The sequence below is a fragment of the Corvus hawaiiensis genome, chromosome Z (genome assembly GCF_020740725.1).
Source record: "Corvus hawaiiensis isolate bCorHaw1 chromosome Z, bCorHaw1.pri.cur, whole genome shotgun sequence".
Lineage (NCBI taxonomy): Eukaryota > Metazoa > Chordata > Aves > Passeriformes > Corvidae > Corvus > Corvus hawaiiensis.
The window spans coordinates 8,078,148-8,099,105 of record NC_063255.1 but is presented as its reverse complement, the minus strand read 5'-3'; the positions used below and the strand labels follow the sequence as shown (position 1 = coordinate 8,099,105).

The 20,958-nt window shown below is 38.5% G+C and overlaps 1 long non-coding RNA gene across 1 annotated transcript in view; it reads right to left on the bottom strand.

Moving 5' to 3' along the window:
- LOC125320572 overlaps positions 1 to 20,958 on the bottom strand; it is a 41,117-nt gene that overhangs the window by 12,365 nt on the left and 7,794 nt on the right. Inside the window, exons 2-6 of the long non-coding RNA XR_007201187.1 lie at positions 19,180 to 19,393; positions 18,769 to 18,857; positions 17,834 to 17,950; positions 8,941 to 9,163; positions 2,767 to 2,886 (exon numbers count right to left, since the gene is read on the bottom strand). This is a non-coding gene — a long non-coding RNA (uncharacterized LOC125320572). The remainder of the gene's footprint in view (positions 1 to 2,766; positions 2,887 to 8,940; positions 9,164 to 17,833; positions 17,951 to 18,768; positions 18,858 to 19,179; positions 19,394 to 20,958) is intronic.

The window sequence follows — 20,958 nt, the reverse complement described above, 5'->3', positions numbered from 1 at the left end:
TACATAAACTTACTATTATGGTGAAGGCTGAGTGAGGCAACATTGGTGATGTTTCCCTCATATATGGGAAACAGAAGAAGCTGTTGTAGTCCTTCTTAGTGGAATGCATACAAAACAGCTGAAGCTTGTGAGTCACTACTCAAACCTCTAGCCATATGCAAGTTGAATAAGAGACTGAGTTAGATGGTGAAAAATTTTGCTGGAAAATGTCTATAAATTCAATTAATATACATACTGTTTAGTAAAAGTTTGCATGTTTATGGACAGGAACAGCCAGATGTAAGCAAAGAAGACAAAGATACATCAAGACAAATACTTGAGGGTTTGAAAGAAAGCCAGCTCATGGAATCTGGGGGACAGAGCACCAGCTGAAAAAACTGCTTTCCTGGAATCTGAAAGGTTTTTTTGTACACCTTGTAAATAAAGAACATCACATCAGAAAGTACATGGCTATATTACACATCTGCTCTTACAATAGAATCAGTCTGAACAACTATGAATATTGGCTACCTACTCTATTAAAAACAGTTACAGTGGTGTTAGTAGTGAGTTCCATTTTGAAGAGGAAATCAAGGATTTCCCCAGGGGAAGAAATTGTGAGCTGAGATTCCTATTGTGCATACTAAAGTCCAAGGCAGCCAAAGATGCTTTCAAGTCAGAGGCTGAAACTTCACAAAAGGAATTATAACAGTATCTGGAAACTTCCCAGGAAGGGCTTGGAGAAAAACTTAAAAGAAGGAGGAAAAATACCTCAGTTCATCAGTGACAAATTGTCTGGATTCATTAGGAAAATCAATAACAAATGGTGCCATCATTCAGTAGTAAAGAGAAATCAAGAAGTAATCAGCAATCTGGGTTTTGTGTATTAGAGGATTTCCTAGAAAATAAGGAAGGATCAGAAAGGTGTAGCCAACTTCAAACTTGCTAAAAAAGTTGAGTTGTAGCAAGGACTCGAAGAGCAGATGGTTCACACTGAGAAGAATATCAAAAGATCACAGACCTCACTGGCAGATAGCCACCTCAAATGGCACTGATCCAGGCAGAGGATTGTAGGAAGACAGACTAATCACAGTATCTTTCTAGTACATCTGTAACCCTCAAAGGGGAGAATTTGGGTTGTCAGATGCTTCTATTTGCCTTAGCTTTCCACACCTCATCAAAAACTCCAGGGCTGACCTTTGACGACATCATGACAGTCCTCCTCCTGGACTGGTTTGAAAGGTGCCTGATGAGAAATATAATAGTACCAGAATTCTTAACAGCTGACCAGAGTTAAGTTTTTTGAAGTATTACCCAGAAATCCAGACAGGATTCTTTTTTCTTGATTTCAACTAATCAGGATTTTCAAAAGTCAAGGGATCAATAAAATGGTTTCAAGACTGACTCTGAGTCTGATGGGACAGTGAATAGCCTCAACAGCTGGGTAGCATTTAAAACATAAAGAGTGGGGCAAGTACCATCCCATCCCATTCCTTGGTGGTTTATTAGCACCACCTTCCATCGGGGCACAAAATACAACCTAACCCTTCCAATCCTTGATTACAAGCTAAGGAACAACTGCAGCAGGAACTGTCAGAAAGGAAAAATGGCATTAGGACCATTTGTACTATTCAGAAATGTACAGTCTCCAATTTTAAGGAAGTTTACAGCATCTGCTTACTACAAAGTAGGGACTAAGAAAATAACTGAGAAGAGAGATACAAGGTCATGTAAAGGAACTATAAAACATGGCCACCTAACCTGCTCCCCTGAGGCAGTGGAGGTGGTGTAAAAACCCAAGGTATTAGGTTTGTGTAATCCTGCTCAGAAGAGCAGTAGCAAGCATATAGCCAGATCCCATTAGTCCTTCAAGTATTGCATATCCAGGCACTACAATTGCTCAGAAGTCCATAGGCCAAGTGGACATCAGGATCATGAAGAGATGGGGGAGTACAGGAGGACAACCACAAGCAGGCACTATTCTAGATCTCAAACCATATTTTAACAATTCAGTCCAAGGATAGACTCTAAAATTATCCATAGAAAGGTCTGAGAAAGGAGCAAGGAGAAAACTCACCAGAACCACAGTCAAACACCAGAGATGAATACAAGAGGCAAAATTCAGTGTTCTATGTTTATAAAGCTACTGAAAACAAACAGTCCAATTCTCCTCATGCTTACTCAGGTAAAAGTACCAACAGTGGCTACACAGAAGTAAAATACCCAAGGCTGTGAGAAGAGCATTAAGTCCAGAAGGAGCAACATTGACATAACTTCCATTACAGAATTTCCTTGTCTTTTGACATTGAGTGGTTGAATAAAAGACATAGTAAATCAAAAATGAACTGTCAATTCCTTACTGCCAGCACACACAGAGAAGAAAGATTTTGTTTCTCAGGATATTTGGTGGTGGCTTTTTAGAGCAAAGTTCTTTCTACATCACAAAACTCCTTATAGAATAGAATCCAATTTCATGGAACGGTACAATATTGTTGGTTTTATGTTCCTGTTTCCAATCTGCCTATAGAAGTATGGTTGGAGGGACAATTTGCTGATAGCGTCATTGTTTAGAAATAGTTTTGGTAGCAGACTCATGGTTCATGAAAGTGGTGTAGCAACATTGAACTACAATTGCTTTCCCATGGTATAGTAGCACAATAATTTTAAATTGCTTCATTTTCAAAGTATTAATAGCATTTTTACATCTAATAAGCTAAATTGTTCAATTTAAAAGCTAAAATATGAAAAATTAGCTTATGGATCACTTAATTCATCATAAATATTTACCTGCTTCATTCAATAAACTTAGATGCTGCTGGAGCACTTTAACAGGAAAGGACACATGAAGCAAGAATGTCAGAACAATCTTGAATCCTGTCAGATATGTTTACTCCGGTTTACCTTTGCCTGTGCAAAGACCAAGAAAGAGAATTAGAAAAAAAAATGTCTGAGAAAGAATCAAAACATACTAATATGTAAAAAAACACTAATAACTTCAATTAAGTTGTGACTTGTTTTTCTAAATTTTTAAGCATTTAAAAGTGCAGACAAAGGGTTTTCCAAAGCATCAAAGCACGCAGGCTCAACTGAAATTTTGGTATGAGTGCCACGTAAGTCCTAGATATTACTAAAAGAAGAAAATAGAACACTGAAGTAAATATCAGCTTCATTTGTAGTACTTGCTCCCATTACTCACAACCCTACTCACTTGGTCAACATTATGCCAAAAAATTATGTAATTCTGTGGTTCTGTAGAATATGTAGTCAGAGAGGAAAGGTAACTTACAGGTATTATGAGCACAGATAAAATACACACCTAAAGACTTTAGGAACAAGAAATTATATAACTCTAATTTTGTAAGCAAAAATAGTACATGCTGAAATATGAATGTAGATCTGGATCACCATGAGCTCCCACTGACTATTGGTCGGTACCACAGTCTCTATTAGCAAGAGGAACTTTTCCTTATCTCACTTTTATTTCTTAACTTTATTGCTTAATTCTTCATCTCTGACTCATAATAGAAGTTGCAGGGCAGCTTAAAATGAAAATGATGGCCAGGTTTCTAAATAGGCTGTGTTCAGTCCTTTCAAGTTAGACACTCTGCAATGTGTACACTTCTGCGCCTCTGAAATCCAAGACCAGAGGCCAAAGTAAAGAAAGAAGCTTTTTGTCCAGTTCAATCTTAATTTAAGTGGATACACTCTTTCAAATGTAGCAAACCAGTTATTCCACCCCCTTGTAGTCTTTCCTTACTGCCTCGACATTCTTTGACCACAGAACACAAATATGCAGTTAGCAAAAGGAGTCAGATATTCTCCAGGTAGCTTGCAAACCAAGTTCTCCAGTATCTATTAAATAATTTATTAAAATTCCCTCCCACCTGTCTGCAGAAATAAGAAGCAGAACAACCATGGTAAGTGGCTTCAAATATCCAAAGATGTAAACACCAAATATGCAGTAATTAGGTTGAATTATGTACTGACATTTTGACATATTAGATTTTGGAATAGTGTCCCTGGAGAAGTGGTTAGGTTCCTCGAAGATTTTCAAAATGAGTGAAATAACCCTACTAAACCCTACTTACCTTAAAGTAGGAAACACCTGAAAAAAGCAAGAAGTTGGAAAGTTTGAGGTAAAAAGTCTTTCTCAAGCCTAAATTGCACCATTTTGTGAAAATACATTTTTAGGCACACTATTTCTACATTGACATAATAAACTGAATTGAGTGGAAAAAAACTGTAGACCATGTGACAACAGTATTTAACCAGCAAACAAGTTGGTCACTAAAAATTTCAGTTACAGAGTTTGTGGGTTTTGAAGAGAAAACCTGCCTGCCTTTTGAAAAAGTCTCCATTCTACACATTGACTTTTAAAATATGGTCTACATCTGTATTAATGAGTGACAAGGAATTTGAGAAATCTGGTGCACATGTGGCTTGGCAGGTGCTTTATATTGAAAGGCACATGAAGTTTTGTCAAATTGAGTAGAGCTGCTCTAATCATAACGTCTGAGCATCAGTCATTGTTTACCTTAATTCTATCATAAGCACATCTGGGTAACTCCTTAAAATAATGGTAAGGTAATTAGTCATGAATTGAGTTGGAAATCTGATAAAGTACTTATGACATCCATATTGGTACCAAATTAATTCATCATGGTTTACATTGTTACAAAAACACCAAAGGAATTAATAATAATTTGTGCCAGCATTTGAATTCGTTGCTAACATGAGATCGAGTACAATGTATGCTTTTTAAAAAAACAGAAAAAATTATTATGGAAGTGTCTCAGTAGCCGTACAAAATTCTATGTCTGCATTTTTTTTTATTGATAAAGCACATAACTCTTTTTCATGTACTTTCCCCCATCCTTGGGGAAAAGGATAGGCAAGTTAATTTTGTGCATCTTTTCCAGTAAGTTTTCAGGATAACTCTTTGAGGCTGCATTACAAGAACTGAAGACTGTCTATACAGAGCCCACAGCAAGAGCTCCTAGTTGGAGGCAGCATACACAGTGTCCCACCAGGGAAATCCATAAATGGATAGTTAGGGCAGATCTGATTCTTTCCTGTTTTGACTTAGGACAGCTGCAGCCAAAGTTGGTGAATCAATTGCTCACAGCAGCAAGAAGCTGTCCTGATATGTCCATGGCAGTGCCACTGCCATGTGAATCTGGGGAAAGGCTGACACTATAAAGTGGGCTGTATCCTTTGAACCAAGTCAGAGGTTTTAGTCAGGAATAGCCTGCTTTATTCATGCTAAATGGCTACACATTTCTGGGTTGTCTGCTTAAAAAATATTAGCTAATATTTTCATCATTCTGCACTAATGAAAGTTGCTTGGCACCAAGGCGGAAAATGTCTGCCACAGAAAAAACCTAGTTATAACCTACTTATGAAAAGAAAGGAAGAAAGGACCCATTCCCTGGTATGTGTATGTGTGTGTAGTGTGTCTGCAGTGTATATGTACAGTACTGTCCTGACACTTTCTATTTTCAATTATGTCTGTCCTTGGCAGATTTTTAACTCATTAGTTCAGAATTCTGTGCCCCAAGGGAATTGCAGGACTCACTACAGTAGAAAAAGCACAGGGCAGAAAACAGCACAGACATCAGGCTCTATCCATGGGAGGGTGACTGGATCCACAGGCCATCTTCCTGGTGTTCAGGTATCTCCTTTCTTAGTTTTCCTTAGTATTTCCATTTTTCTCCATTACCACACTGATACCTCCCTGATTATTTCCTGATTACCATCTAAATGCAGCCTTTGTTTTCCATCCACTGTTTTCACACTTCTCCATATTTTTCCTCTCTCTTGCATTCCCAGACAGGCTTCCAAGCCTTCAGTAAGCTTATAGGTTTGTAGCTTTGTATCTGAATAAGAGGTTTCATGTTCTCTGTGGCTCTACCTGAAACCCCTTCATAATCAAACTCCTGGAAAATCCTGTTGTTTTTCTTTTGTGCTCTCACAGCATTTATCCTTTGTTTCTCATTTCTTCCACAAAAAGCCTTACTTGTGCCTTAGTCAGTCATTATACCTACTTCCACAATACTTTATCTCAGCTTCTTTGTTTGTTCTCACTTCCTCAGTCTCAGTTCCTATTCTCACTATTCAAGAAAATAGTGCTCATCCCTTTGAATTTCTCACTATCCCTTCTGTGCCAGGGCACAGTCAGCCCTTCAAAATTTGCACAATAGAGCTGTGGTTACACCCCTGCACTAATATGCACTGATTCTCCCTCTGTCCCTCTGTGCTGCCCTGCCCAGATTCCTCCAACGGCTTTGCTGCACTCTCAAACTCCTTCTAAGTTCATTCCATGATCCAGTCGCCTGCTCATGTTGAAGGCACAGCTTTGTAAATATGAATTCACCCTATTTTATCTTGGCTCATCTTGCTTCTGAAGTGCATAGAATACCTCTAAGTCCAGTGGCTCTCCAAAATCTCTTTTGTCTATTTTTCACTAGCCCCTTCTTCCCACACACCTGCAACAACTGTCAGTCTCACAACTGGTTCAAGTCTAAATCCTTGACAGGCATATTACAAGTCTCCTTCGTAATGCCTCTGTCTGCATCAGGTTGGGAGCTCTGTAAAGTTAAAAAATGCCTCATTCTGTGTCTGTGTAACATCACACTGGTGCTCAGCACTTGAGAAGAATGATTTATTTCTCCCATTTATATGTTCTTGATTTAAAGACATGTTTTCTCACTTGGAATGTATTTTATCATCTGATTTGAAATTGTCATGTAATCATAACAATGTGTTTGTGATAGTACATTACATTCCATGGCAAAAAAATGTGATGTCATAAATGCAGTATTTATACCTTTACTGCAAAAATCAAGCTGAAGAAGCAAATGGATGGAAAAAACCTCATTAAAATACCAACATTTTCTGTAATTGCAGTAAAAATATCAATGGAAACCCAGACACACATTGTTTAATAGTTTTCTTTTTATACATGTTTCCTGATTTTTAAAAGCCTGCTTCTCTGAAAAAGGCCTTTTTGGGGGGTGGAAATATATTTTAAAATAGCTGCAAAAAATAAGTGTTTGGATTCAAGGCTCTAAAATTCAAAACGATTGCCTCAGACAAATTAAATAGAATGGAAATAAAAAGGGCCACAATGGTGAGAAAACACACATAAAAATTTCTGGGCTGCATTTCTCAAAGCTGAGCTGCCTCTGCTGCACTCTCTTCATTAGAGTGCAAATGACGTATTAAGGATGTACTTGCACAGATTATTTACAAGAACTAAGATGTGATTAATAAGAGGATGGATCTGAAAACATCCTCTGTGTTGTTCTTGCTAACAAGTGGGCTCAGCTTTGTAATCAGACGTTGTCAGGAAAAGCAGCACATCCCAAAATGGTATGAATCATGTCTGACTTCCTGCCCTCCCTCACTGAAAACATAGACAAGGGAAAAACAAAAACTTTTGAAGATAATACAGAGGTTAAAGACACATGTTTGACAAAATCATTGAAATTTAAAGAAAAAAAGATGTTTCTAAGCAGATGTCCCTAAACAACTGGTGTATTTCAAACACAGGAATTTCATAATATTATGATTTTTTATGATTAAATTATTTATAATAGAATTTTTTTGCTGGAGTTTTCAGAAGATTTTGCAACTGTAAGTTAAACAGTAGGAAATTGTTTCCTGTAAAGGAGTTGTGTCTCTAAACTGATTGTAGCAATGGTGTTGGATAGAAGATAACCTCTATCCACCCAGTTTGCCTATTGCTCCCACACATTCTGTTGCAACCAGATAAATGAAGAAGTTACCCTTTCCTCACCTTTAAAGTAGGTTGGGAATAGATTAAAAAGAGGTGGTTTAACATTTGTGATTGGATGCATTTGGGTTTTGGAGCAAATAGAGTGTTTGAAGAACAAAGGAGAAAGATGGAAGACAGTACTAATATCTGAACTCAGCCAGGTCTCAGAGCTACTAAGCATCATTAGGAAGCATTTGTCACAGCCCTTGATCTGGATTAGACGGCCCTCCCATTCCTGTTACAACTTGTATGGACTACAGTAGTCCTCTTGAGCCAAGCCGCACTTGATGGAGATCCTCTGTGATGGTGATCACTGTCTGAGACTCCAGAGTCAGTCAAGGCTGCCATCAGAAGGACAGATTCTATGGACAGATTTTAAACACCTTTTTCTTCTCATGTACCCAAACACTTCCTTTGGCTTCTCCTACCTAACAACATGTGGGTTTTCATGCAGAGTTCCTTATATAGTGTGAAATTTTTCACTATGGAGAATCACTGATTCCTACAATCTCCGAACAATTAATTTTTTGTGAGGATAATCTTAATATCCAGTGTAGGGATACAGATAATCAAGACAATCCAAACAGACAAGCAAATGATATTTTGGGACAACATTGAGCACTGCCACGCCTTGCACATGCCCAGGAAATGGATGACAAGTAGACAATAGCTGCTGTCTTAAATAAAAAGTGCGTATTTCAACTATTCATTTGGTAGGTTCACCACGTCTGACCAGAAGGTCACGTACGTGATTTAAAATACAGAAATACTGTTTGTGCTTAGAGAAGGAAGTCCTCTTTCTGAAACAGGAAACCATATATTCAAGAATACAGGCATGGTTTTCAATGTGAATCCACATGGATTTAGTTACAGTCTTGTCACCCACAAAAGCTGTGAGAGCCAATTTAAAGACCTTATAAAATGATGTATAGATGCTTGCACAGGTCCCACCAGCCAGCTCTACATTACTTTCACTTTGCTGTACAAACAGTATTGTGTGTTTCAGTGGAACTACATTCAGAATGAGACAATGTTGTCTGGGGTGATTTTTTTTTTTAATGTTGACTTGTGATTTGAGATGTTCCAGAGAACGGCATTTAAATGTTTTGCAAAATTGTGTCTAGCATGTCTAGCATGTCCTTAACTTTTGATGTTCCCCTCAGTACAAATCTTTATTTGCTTACCCATTCAGATCAGCACTCTCACAATCCTCTACTGGACTAGCAGAGAATTCTACACAATCAGCTAAAGGCCAAACCTCAGAAAAGGTTGCCTGTGCTTGTGACAACACAATAAACTATTGCTGAGAGCTGATGACGAGCTGTCCAAATGAGATCCAACTGGTCTGATGACAAAGTAGTCCTCAATGGCTTTCAGAAGATGGTTTTTTGTAACTCTCTGATGACTCTACAAAGAAATAAACACCACAGTCAGTCAAACTGAGGTATAATATGCCTAACACACTGCTGGCATACAACTCATTCGGTAATGTAAAAAGTGACCATACATCTTTATGTTACAAACATTTCCTACCTGCATTTATACAGATATAAAACTGTTAGCAAAATGGAAGCTATTTGAGGCTTGTAAAAGAAAGCAGACCATATTATCTGGATTATTTCCATTTTGGACATATTTTTTTACTTAGTCTAGTATGAATGGTTTATATTAAAACATTTAAATATTGAAAGAAGTTTTGGGTTACGGACTGATAGTAGTTCCATAAAAACAAATTATTTTTCCATTTCTACAAAATTTAATTAAACATGTGAAAACAAATATGTTGTGTAATATCATTCTTCCTTGCCTCCAAAAATAAGGCAGGACGCTGGTAATCTGCTATAGACAGATTTCTTTTTGTGGCTGTATGGCTGGCACCCCTTTGTGAATTACTTCTCCATATATTCTCCCTGCTTCTCCCCTCCCTTTTCTGCTAATTTCAACTTAAAATATTTTCCTGTTAGAAATAGGAAAAGCCTATTGCAACTTGGGAAGTGACACATTGGTATTTGGTTATTTCTAATCAATTATAGATTAAAAATTTGTGACAGCAAAGCATGTAACTCAATTATTACTGTTATAATTATTATTACACTACAAGATACACCTAAACATCAGGACCTGCCTTAAACCATGACAGGCAAATGCACAAACTCAAGTTTTGTCCATGCCACTTCCATGTAGACCTGAGACTTTTTACCTGAACCATCGACATTGACTGTAATCTCTCACTTAGTTTGACTGAAAAGGGAATGCAAGATCCCTGAATTAGAACCAAGGTTTGGCATTGTCACAGGTAGTCCCTACCCATGTTTAGTTAAGATGAACCTGGATGTCTCAGCACAACTTGAGACCCAGCAGCTTGAGATAAATTCAAGCCTGGAAGGAAAATTGCAGCCTCTCAGGCACTATTCCTCCTCAGACCCCAATTCACACCATTTATTGCAGTATGTTCTGTCATAAGGGCAAAGCATCAGAGTCATTTGTCTCTTCACTGTTCTTTTAGAAACACTGTCTTCAGCCGTGCCTTTTTGCTTCTGAACCTCCCTTCACCTTTGCTCTTTCATGGCTGAGTAAGAGGTTTGTAATATTGCATCACTTGCCCTGCCATCATCTGGCTTTTTGAACTACAACATCTTCATCTCTTCCGCCAGCTGTCCCCAAACAGTCATTGAGGGGTTTTTTGCCTTGTTTTTTATCAATAGCACAACTGAAGAAAAAAAATCACGCTTTCCTCATTATAAAATCACACCAATAGCAGAATTGCCTCATTCTTGTCTTTCTTCATTTCATCCAGTTTGTTTACACGCCATTGGCAAAACACCAGCCAGCATCTCCTACCTCTGCTATAATTGCCAGGACTCCAGAAAATCCAAGCTCTATTTTATGCTCAACTCACAGTTAAGTCTCAGTTGAACATTACACATGTAGCATCAAGATTCCATGTGTCTTCCATTCCCCATACGTAGATCTCCTTCTCCCTTCTCTCCTGCTTCAGTCTGTGAATGCTGACATTTCTTCCTAATTGCATTTTCTGGATTCTCTTTCGAATTTTGCCTGCAGCTTTCCTTCCATGAAAGTCTTTATATGTGAACTCTGTCTGCCTCCCTGTCTTTCTACCAAAGCATTCACAACATGCTTTTCATCTCTGAGGTCAAATTTCTGCTCCCTGGTTTTACTAATGTTCATTGATTCTTCCAGAATATTCCTTGTATGTCAAGTCATACAAGAGGAGACAAGAAGGTCAACCACATTTGCATCTCTTTTAAAGACCTGTGGGCAAATATCTTAGTTCTATCGTAACTGTTTACTAGATTGGAATCTTACAACATAGATCTCTGAATCGTCACGAACCCACTTGCAGGCCAGTTAGCATTGATTTTACTGTCTGACAAGATATCGAGTTCAACTTCTGATTTATTTTTCTTGTCTTTTTTTCTTTTTAGGAAATTATTATTGCAGTCAGGGTGCTACGTAACTTCACTGGACTAGAAAAAATGCTTCTTTTCCATATTCATCTGGATGTAAAATATATCACGGTACTTTTATCATGGAGTGCCCAAAAATATCTGACAATAAAGTCAACTTTGAGTGAGCTTAAATAAACCAATAAGTCTAGAAGACAGCTATGGAAGTGAAGAAAACTCAGAGAGAGGAAATAAGCAAATGGAGTAAGTTGTTTTTGCAGGACTGATTTTGCTTTAATGTATTGCCCTGAAGACAACTATAGGACAACTGTACAGTACAGTTAAATGAACAGATGTGTGCACCAACCATACGTTCATAAAATAAGCCTTTTTACATACATGTCTGCTAAAGGAATAAGAATAGAAAATAATATCTTTCCCATGCGGGAAAGGGTAGAATATTCAACCCATATGGAACGGCTGGTCTTTAACTCTTCTTCTTTATTAGTGTAGTAGTAGAAATGGAAAAGTTCAATTTATCATCAGTGGTAAGATTACCAGTCTGCTGTCATTTTTTACAGGCTTAATAAGTGATATGCTATTGTTATTAACTTTAGTTATTGTAAGTTATGCGTAAGTGGTGTTTCAATTTTACTTGTGATGATCTTTTAAAAGAAAATACAGGATATTTGATAAAATAAATGTCTATTAAATAAATACACTATTATTCTGTCCAATTTGAATAACTAATAAATCTCACTATCTGTTTAGAAAAAGTCCAATTTTATGTTTGTCAGCCTCTAACCACACTGAAACTTCACATACAAATGGTATGAATCATGAGACAGAAATGGAAGATGGATGTTACCTTCTGTGTGTTGTGTAAAGATATTATCACCCTCCTCTAAGAAGATTTATGGAACCATCTAATGAGAAACACTATTTAAGGGACAGACAACATTGTGACAAAAACCAGTCTCTCAGAGTTTCCGCACTTCAGAACTCTTCTCTGGGGAAAGTACTACCAAGCCATTCATACCCATAATAACATATAATAGAACTCTAGAAACACTAGGGTACCATGAATATCTTGTGGAGTGTGACCACTAACGGTGCCAGGTAGCTACACAACAAGCAGAGGCAGCATGAACCTTTTCCTAGTGACACCAACATCAGCAAAAGGAATTCTTCCATCATCAGCACTTTGCAAATCTTTGAAAAGGAATAAAATCTCCAAGCACGTGATAACTGGTAGGTACTTTATAAGCAGTAAGAATTTTCAAGCCCAGTGGAACACAACAATCTCTGGGAAAGACCTTTTTGACACAGTTGGTGAGGCGCTAGGTGATATTGATTTTTTCCTCATATTAGCAATTCAAATACAACGTATCTCATTTGAGCTACTAGTCTAGGCTAACTAAAAAGGTACCTCCAAAGTGCAATTTGTTATATCCTGAAATCATCACTAAAATGACTGCCCCCTTCACATCTTTCTTTCCCTTAGGAGGCTAGCCAATTAATGCATACTAAAAGCCTGACTTTTTGAAATAAAAGCCAGGTGATATTAATTCCAAACACTGTGTGAAGTCTGTCCAGGGTGACTCTAGGAATAATGAGAAGTATAAGCAAGTAGCAAGAATGTTAGAATCAGAAAGCTAATGTTCTTCTTTTGCTTGGTATCTGGCATGAACTAGCATCATTCCACTGAAGTTCCTGCAAAAAGCTTGGCTTCCAGAATGATTGTGGGTTTTATTATAAAACTGTCCATAAATGTACCCTTCCCATATGTCACACCACTGATTATCACAGCAGAATCCCTTCCAAGAGACATTCTGTTCATCCTGCTGGGTTTGACTGACTGTTCACTTATACCACTGTGAATAAGACAATGAATGACACTGTAATTATTATAGACACATCAAGATTAATTAAACAAACAAACAAGCACAAAACCTAAGCATCAGGAAAATCAGATCAGACTAAAGTTTCTGCTTATGTTACAGAATTTACTCCATTAGTTTCACCAGATTTGTTCCTCATTCCCTCTTTTATATTTTGGCCTCCTCTTTTTTTAAGACTTACTAGCCTGGCTATGGTGTGTATTACATACACATCATTCCGTGTATGTGTGTCTGCACATGTGCTTATTTTCTGTCTCACTGACTCTGGCCATCCTTCCCAGGTTTCGAAGTCGTTATCCCACTTAAATCACATGGCAGAGCAGAGTTACTTTCAGAGATATTTAGTGTTTATGAGCTTCGTGAAAACAGATAGCTGGAATGAGAAAATAGCTCCTATCAGTATCCCTGGAAAGATTGTGGCATGAGTCTCTAACTTATTAGACACTTGGGAATCTAACCACAAAACACTGCTCAGTAAGAAAGTGTATTTCAGTAGCTTCACTGTTCATTGCCCCACTAGGAATAAAGTCTACCACCCACTGTTAAATTTCTCTTGAACTGCTGTGGAAATGCCTAAGTGACTACAGATGCACAACCTCATTTTTAATAAATACACTGCAGAATAACCTACAATCTTCTGAAAAATCAGCTGGGTAGAGGATCAGACTGGCCACTCTGAGAGGTCTTCTTGAGCCAGCACCCACACCAGCAGCCTAAAAGCTCAAAGTACACTATACCTTTCCAGCACAGACTGGGCTCTCATGTAGGCAAGGACCCTGTCTCCATTTTCCATGTAAAATAAATCTGTTGCTCTATATATAGAAAGGTTAGATAATAGCAATGTTAATGTCATGGCCTGTTTTGAAATTAATTCAGATCACCAGATGCACACAGTACAACCTCAATAGATTTCAAAATATTTCTCTGCAACCCAATCACCTTGCAGTTCAAGACTTCCTTTAAAAACACAGGAACAAACTGCAAAGTAGAGAGCAAAATAACTTATACTGCCATATTCCAGTGTTGTGGAAGAGATTCAAATCATTCCCACCTTGGTCTATCTGCATTTCTGTTTTATCCTTCCTAGCTCAGGGAAACTAAGTGCACATGAATATGAACAGCAGGAAGAAGCAGAAGTGTTAGAAGATATCTGGCTATTCTCCACCCCAGTCTCTTTATCATTATTCTGTTTTTGCCCATGGCTTTTCTATGTGAAGGGATAAAAATTCATAAAACAAAAATGAGAAAAAAAAAGGAAGAAGAAAAAGAGAAAAAATAGGAAAAAAAAAAGGGGGAAAAAAAGAGCACCACCTTGGTTTAACTAATATTTCCTTTCCTACTTGTTTTATATTACACAACCAAGTGTGCTAGCACTAAAACACCACATCGTCCTTGCTGTATGAGTTAGAACAGCTGTAGCCACAGCATAAGTGCCCTTGAACATGCTGAAATTTTCCAATGTATCACAATTACAGAAACACCTGTGCCAAACAGCTTTCTTCTGATCCTCTATAAAAGTTCACAAAGCCCTCAAACTTTCTCATTTCATACAGGTCTGTACTGCCTTGAAGCCAGCTCCATGCATCTCAATACAGGACACTGCAGCATTGTTTCTTGTCATTGTGCCTCAAAACATAAAATAAAGGGTATGTGCAGGTGCAGAAGTCAACTTGTGATTCTGTTACTTGACAATAAGGCATAAGACACACCACAACAATACTGATTTTCTTGATAAATCCTTTCCACAAACAAAATTCTTCTCAAAAAATTAAAAGCACAAATATTGTGACAACAAATGCTAGCTGTCTTGATCTCTGCAGATCAGCTATCCCATGAGTACATGTGAGCTATTGATTTGTTATGCATCATTTGGGGGCTGGTGAGGGTAGGTTTAAATCACATCTGTACGTAGTGACCAAAGCTTCAGGACTGGATGCATTTGGCTTTGTTGTTATTTTACAAACACGATGCTATGGTTGCATTCCAGCTTTAGGAGCTGCTGGCTTGAGTCTATTAAATTGTTTACATTTATACTACCCAAAATTTCTGTTTAAAAAGGGCAGGAAGAAAGCCACCCTTAGCAATCACTATGGAAAGTGTGGCTGATGATACCCCAGGCAGAGATCCAGAAAAGGGAAAGGGAAGTAGAAGTCAGTTACCAAGCCCAAGTGTTTGGTTCATGCAGAATGGCAGTCTGTAGATAAGCTTGTCTTTTGAAAGATGAGGAGTATGTAGTAATTACACAGCCTCCCAAGCCTTGGCTCTCTATAGCCATTCCTAGCTATCAGAAACTTCTCCATGTCCAAGAAACGCAGCAATAAAGTTTTAATAATAATTCAATCATAAATACTGCATGTAATAATAACAATATATATTAGAATAATAAAATATTCATCCAAAAGTCACCATTTTTGCTGTTTCAGAGAGGGAAAGACTTCCACCCTCCCCATCAAGATAGCCTATTGTGGAAAACATAAGGTTTTTTTCACAGAGCATGAGGAGATAATAAATAAAATTACTACACTAATTCAGGAAGCAATACACAATGGCAAGCATAATTTGAACCACTTCTGCATTGCTCATACACTCAAGAAAAACAGCTAGATGTCATTGTGTACAGCTCAAGGGAAACATCTGTTCCAACTGCCTCGGTCAGCAAGCAATAAGGAATATTACTGAAAATATCTGAATGCTTTTATGCAAATAAGTGGTATGTCTTCACCTTGCATATTATGCTCTGTTCTGATTACTCCACCTAATGAAACATTTAACAGAAATAGAAAGCGACTGGAGACAACTGATAAGAATGTTATAGCCATGAGAAGGATTCTATAGCCTTAAAATGTTAGGATTATTTAGCCTGGAAATAAATAAAACCAGCAGTCACAGTGCAAGCACATGCCATAACGAAATGTTATTAAGGGTGTAAATTGAATACTCCTATTTGCTTGCATTTTCTGTCACTTTTCTTACCCTTCAACTGTCTGGTCTATTTAGATGTTGTGATATGAGAATTAGTAGATGTCTATTACTCTAAATTTGAACCATGGCTGCCATGATGAGGTTCACAGATGGTCACTAGGCAATTTCATAACAAACGAAAATAATCTTATTTACCCTTTGTCCTCATAAAACAACAAGGAGGCCATTACATTTAAAAGGCAACCCGTTTCTAAAGGAAACACTCCTATAACATAGCCCTAAATGTGGCTTTTCCATGGTCCACGCATCTCTGGGAAGCAACCACTGCTTGCTCAGGAAAGAAGAGATCTTGTGAGCAAGTTGCCATCCCACAGATGGAGCACCCAGCCCCGCTGCAGCCCAGCCTTCTGCCAGCTTCAGACACCACTCTGACATGAATTCGGGCAGGCAAGGGGGACAACACTCCCGTCTTTGGAAGGGACTTTTTCTCTTGCCACTGGAGCACTTGGGACGCTGCAGTCCCTGGCTGCCGGTGCAGAAAGTGGGGCTGGAGATCCCCCTGCTTCCTCCTCCATCAGCACCACCCTGCCTTGGCACACAGCCACCCTGCGCAGCTCACAGTGACAAACAAGCATCACCGAAGCACAGAGCTCTAATGTTTCCAACTAATAGTCCAAACACTTTGTGCCATACATCATAGCTTTCTCCACACTCCTTTCTGGAGAATTCAATGCTGGCAATGATCAAGATAAGAATCCAAATGGCTGTGATGCCAGATTACGTTTCTAATTCACATTTCCATCAAAATAGGGGTTATTTTTAGGAGTGATGAAAAGACCTGCTTATTTAAGTGATAAACGCATTACTACAAGGTAAAAAATGAGGAAAAGAATTTAGGAGGATTCAAAAGGCTTAGACTCTGTGACAAGTCAAAACTGCCGCAGTTACATACAGCAGACAGACCCCCCTGTAGGAGTGAGAGCATCGATGCATAGTTCAGACACAGGGCTGATCACTGACTGACTGCCTCAATGGACAATCTTCCCCATAGTCACCTTATCCCATATTTGTCTGCTCTGGGGCTTCTTGATCCCTTTCAGAAGCTTCTGGTAGAGTTGATCTCTGTCACAGATATTCTACTGCAGGCACCAGATCAGTCAGAATTGTAATTTCTATGTCCCAGTCAAAGAACTGGATCTTTTTTTCCTTCTTTCAATCTTTATCTTCATGTGTATGAGAGACAGAGAGAGGAACAAAAAAAGAGGGGGGAAAATGCTACCTTTTATGCTTTTACATATTGAAACAGGACTATTAGAAGCAGAACATCTGAGATAGGAATCTTAATGGTGGCAGAGATCAAATATAATCTTCCAGCTATAGTATTTATGGTTCCAGTTTTAGTTTCAGTGAATAGAAAATTTATTCCAGCATCAGAAGTTTGCTTCCATTTGCTGTCTATTGCAAGCACTGGCACATACTTTTAGTGTGGATATCATGGACACAGTCTGTGAATACATGTTGGCACAAGTTTCCCTGCAGCCACGGAAACACCTGCCTCCAAGTTAATTTATAATCTGCACCTATGGCCATGGGCCACTTACAAGTTTATTGAAAAAGGTCTTGTCAAACCATATAGGAAAGACTCTGTTCTTTCTCTTCCTGTTCCACATGACATAAGTTTGGCATTAACAAGTCACATTTTTATGTCCAGCTTTATAGATTGTTAATAATACAGAAAGATTTTTGATACGTAAGATCATGGGTCAAATATTTCTCACTCTACTCCCATGAATAGTCCCACAAACTTTATTTATACAACTAGTCTGAGGAAGACAGTCATGTTTTACCTATCCTGTAAAATTATTCTGCAGTGTTTTGAAGTGGCTCTCACCATTTCTTAAGGGTGTTCTCATTAACTTTGAAGCACAATGTATGTTAGCCACTTGAGCTCTTCAGATGAAATCCTATAAGATAAAGCAGAGTTGTTCATACATAAAAAGAAATCTGATAATGCAGTCAAGATGTCCTGGTTCTACTCAAATACAATTCAGTACAGGAAAATATCATATCCCCTCCACTCTTTCTGGGTTTAATGTATTCCATGTCACTCTACATAGAAAGGATTATGAAAATCAATTCAACCACTATTTCCTTGACAACTTTTTTCCCTTTGGTTTATTAATGACTATGGAGAACAGGTCTGTAAATGAGTCACTGCTTTTTGACTCTAGTGTAGTCAGCTGACATACTGCATCTTGGCCTTGTACTAGACCTAGGTGGTTTGTTTTTGTATAATTATCATGTAAGCAATCAGGAAGTAGAGTCTCCTAGGATGTTTACAAATATCACGAAGAGTCATTATTAAATGTATCAGATAGATGATATAGGATGGTCTGGAAAGTACAGAGAAGTTCAGGTTTTCTGAACTAACTTGTTTTTCTCCCCTAACTTGTGTAGGAAAGAAAAGTGTACCAGAAAATACACAGCAACATAAACAACTCATTTCAGTTCAAATCTGGATCCAAGCTGGAAGCTTAGTATTTAGCACTCAACCCATTTCAACACAGAACCAGCAGCAGAAAGTTTCCACAGCATTTGCAGTTTTATTGGGAATCAGCAGATGGTGCTTCCACAAAGCCCTTTACAAGTTCTGTGTAATGAAATATATAGGGGGCTAGGTCATGCTGAAATGTTAATTATAACTGTCATGCCTGGCTGTGCATTGCATCTGTAAAATCTTTCATTGACCAAGTTTCTTCCATTTTTTTAATTGCTGACCCACCTGTAAAATGGGTGATTTATGCCAGAAGCTTCACTCTTACACCTCTGCAGATGACAGCATAGGTACTCCAAGCCTGGTATTCTACATCCCTGAATGATAGGAAGAAAATGCATAGCTACTTTGCAAGGATTCTTTGAAATCTAAAAATACTGACTTAAGTTAGGCTGAGAAGCAAAACGCTGAACAACTCCGGAATGAATATCTCACTGGGAGAGGTAAAAGAGCTGTGGGCATCAGCAGCTTGGGACAGAAAACCACCAGTGTTTTTAAAACAATCTAGCACTGATGTGTTCAGAAGTAAATGCATCAACAGCAGAGGTGCAGTTGCTTCTACAACCACAGTCTATCTTGACTTCAGGGCCAAAAAGAAAAGCTACTCCATACCCCCATTTACTTGGTTTGGACCCTCACCTGCACAGATACTCATGCTTCTCCAATTCTCTTCTGCCCCACTGTTGGCAAGTAGCTGAGGAAAACAGTCACAAGGCAAAAGTTGTTTGTGCAGTCTTTCAGCTTGGGCTGCCAGAACTGGATGGCACTGGGATGTGACAGCACGTTCCTCCTCTCCCCAGAGGCAGGTTCCTTTTCCACCAGCAGCACAGCACTCAGGCACATCCTCCCTCATCTGTGTTATCAGACAGACAATCCCTGTGTTAGTGATTGCATTTTCCCTGCAGCTACCTGGTGCACATTTTGTATTAGACAGCAGTGCTTCAAAATAGCCCAGGACCAAATATTTCATTCATAATTACACTCCGATTATGACATGAAGGTATATTAACATTACCGTAAATTTACAGTGACCTAGAACAAAACAAATTAAATTAGTTTCTTGGAATGACACAAGAAAGACCAGTAGGGATTTTCCAACTGTTATGTTCTATTTTAACCCCAAATCCATCTGTCTTCTTTGCAAATTGACATTTTGTATACAAAGTTAGTCCATTTATATCCAACACCTTATTGCTTAGCAGTGGATTCCTGAAGGTTTTCTTGCAAAATACTTAACTGCCTGAGGCCCGGGGGAAATAAAACCCCTTTCTTTGTTTCCCAGCTATTTCTAATGGGATGAATAAAGCCTTTAACTCTGGTAGTAGTTAACATACACAGTCGGAGGTAACAATTATTTCCTGAAAAGCAACTGATCTGTGTACATCAAATCCTATCTTTCCTTAGAGGAGATATCTGGGGAAAGGAAGGCACTCTATGAACAACACAAGGCGTCATCATAGTGTGAAAACGTGATCTAGTAAAATTCATGGAGAAGGGAACCAAAAGAAGTACCTACTGACAATCTGATTGTCATGAAGATGCCCTGCCACACATCTCCCTAAAAAAATCCTCTAGAATTTCCATTTTTCCTTTCTCTTAGGATCTCTGCAGGTGATTTTTATTTACTTATTTACAATGAATTCAGTAAACTGAAAGTTTGCTATTTTCTCCTGTTTCCACAAAAGGAATATGACCACCAAATCTCAGAAACCAACAGCAAAGCAAGTGAGGCCTCATGAGGGAATCCAGACGAAACACCTGTTGTGTGACGTGAGTTAGCTGAGCTGGGGCAGAACATGGGAGAGGGCAGCACATATCACAGACCTCCGTCCCTGGGGTTTCCATGAACTTGATGGGAACACTCCTTAAGGGACACAGGAGAACTGGACAGCCGCATGTTAAGCATCTTCTTTCTGAAAAGACTTCCAGCGTGTCACAGCTCAAATTCTATCAGAGCGGTCTCAGGGGACAGCATCCCTGGTGGCATGCTGCTTGGGGAACACTGGAGACATTTCCACAAGTGTCTGAAATCCCAACCAGTTCCACTAGAGGGTTATGCCGAAAGGACAAGCCTAAGCAGCAGCAGAAGCAGGCAGTGTGCTTTGCCTCAGCGCAGTGCTAATTGTCCTTGTCCAAATACAGGGGTACAGCCTCTCATTTATACCCCTACTTTTTCTTGCAGGAGCTATTTAAGAAGCATAAAACCCCTAAATGTTATCCTTTTCTCTGTCTGTGTCTCTGAGCCTTCAAACTTCCCCCTACAAATCTTTCTCAACCTGAATTTGCTGCCTATGGAAATGAAAACTTGACTGATTCTAAGATATTAAAACAAAAGAAACTGCTGAACGATGCTTCTTCTCCTCTGACAAATAAAAGAGCCATATAAGAGAAAATATATTTACATCATAAAAAGGGAAT